Below are 2,500 nucleotides of genomic sequence, written 5' to 3' on the forward strand. Positions count from 1 at the left end.
ACAAGACGCTGGTGTGAATGGAAAATTTGTTTATACCCCAAAGATATCACCATAAATGAAAAAGAAGAATTTGGCAACTACATTGTTAGCCTTTACGTCACATTCGTAAGTATATTCCCTTGTCTAAGAATTTTGGATAAACACCTAGTATCAAATCTATGCGACAATAAACCTGTTACCATCCACTTTCTGCTAAATGGTTTTCAAAACTTGCAACTAAAGGTTTCATGCTATATATGGAAATAGTACGGGCAACACGCGAGTGGCAAGACTACTTAACTAAAGGCTGTTTGGGAAAGAACCTTTTTCTTCTTCGAAAGGCCGAGTTACGTGCAAATAGTCACATGTAATATAGACATATATATATATATATATATATATATATATATATATATATATATATATATATATATATATATATATATATATATATATATATATATATATATATATATATATATATATAACCATGCGCATGAATGTGTGGTGATGCTGTATCTATAACAGTACACATAACTAGTTTCAATGAAGTCACCTTGTCTTTTTACTTCGTTAATGACATCAACAATAACATCAACCTAACGAGAACTTTCAAGAGATTTCGTAACAGCTGTCAAACATTGCACAAATGTTTATCCAAATGTAAACAGAAAGTGGGCACGCATTCAATACACGCCACATACCAGAGTCAACAGCCAGTCCCTGCTATACGAAGCAGATACACGTGGCCTTGGGAAAAGAGAGCAACCTGCAGCTTTATCTACATTTACACAGGATCCCATTTCATATGATTGACAAACGCTAGAAGCAAAATGGAGAACAAAAAATAATGTGAAAATGAGCACAAAGAGGATTCACCTCCCTATCGCACTGTCTTCTCTCGTGCATTGAGGGATCCCTTCTTCCGATTGCTGCGAAGGGACTATTCTTCCATGATTCCTTTCTTCGAGGATATTCGGAAGCACTTTGCGACAGCCATCGACCAAATCCTGGATACGTGGGGAGAAGCCAAATCTGTGAGTTATCTCATGAGTAGCTTCACACGTGTAAGAGAGGGTAAATTGTAATAGGAGAACCAAGTCAGGGCCTTCAGCGTGGACGACCAGAATTATAACGTTTGTTATTTCATCTAGGACCATGTTGATTGCGAGAGCATTTATCCAAATATTCAAATATCAGAATTAAAAAACAATCATGATAATGTTAAGCAGTTTAAATTAATTTTTTATTCAGGTGGCACTGGACGTTCATGATTTCTAGAGTTGAGACATTAAAGTCAGAGTGGAAGACAAACAGGTGGTGGTGGAAAGTCGAGTGGAAAGGGGCGATTTCAAGAGTGGGCGACTTCAAGTCCATGAAGAACTTCTGTCGACGTCTCAACTTCCCAGGCAAAGTGAGCATGAAGGCCGTCACTTCTGCAATGTCTTCCGATGGCGTCTTGGCTATCGCGGCCCCAAAAAATTCACAGGAATCATAGAAAACAAGATATTCAGCACTGATTATTTTTCTGTGTTAAAGACAATGTTGCGATTTGTTTTGGATGATGCAGGAATAACTGAATGTTTGTTCTTTTTTTCTTTAGTTGCCTTCCTTTTTGCAAACTTTAAAGATGGTATTGTAGAAATGCCATCGATAAGTTTACTGCCGCTTAGATTTCATACCAGATGGTTATTTGAAATTCTCGAAGGAATTATTTAATACCATCAGAGTTTTCACTTCTCCCGACTGTTGTGATGTATCTCCCAAGATTTATGGCATTAGCAAGCCAAATGAGTAAACGTCAACCAAAGGCTTCATATAAGAAGGAAAGGCATATTCTTAACTGGCTCTATTAATAGGATATGGACATGGTTTTAAACGGTGTTACAGGTTAGTCGTCAGCAAAGGCAGCTCCTCCCTTCCCCGCCTGTGTGATAGATTGCGCCGCTAAACAATACTCAAACATTAGGTAATTTAGGTAACAATCTAAATGCGGTTTTATTCAGCCCTATAACAGTACAGGAATAATGCCTCTAAAATTATAAATATCGTCCATGCTTCCACCACTCCCCATCCCCCCCCCCCACACACACACACTCCTGGATGCGGTATTGCTAGTTTGTAATGTGTTCCGGCATAGAGGTTTATCTGTTAAGCATGTGGGGTAAGAGGAGGTCATCACAAGTAGGCCCATATTGAAATGTAATGACAACTTCATTTCAACAGTTATATGAGTGTATACACACGTGCGTGTTAACTTTGAAAATAAATCATTATTGGAATTCAATATACTTGTAATGGTTGCCATATGTTCTTCAGAATTGTGCTTAATTATTGATCTTCCATCCTTTCATAATGCACACATATAAACGTGTGTTTATTATTATATATATATATATATATATATATATATATATATATATATATATATATATATATATATATATATATATATATATATATATATATATATATATATATATATAAATATACATACATATATATAAACTCATCCGCATAA

This window comes from Penaeus monodon, chromosome 6 (genome assembly GCF_015228065.2).
Source record: "Penaeus monodon isolate SGIC_2016 chromosome 6, NSTDA_Pmon_1, whole genome shotgun sequence".
Lineage (NCBI taxonomy): Eukaryota > Metazoa > Arthropoda > Malacostraca > Decapoda > Penaeidae > Penaeus > Penaeus monodon.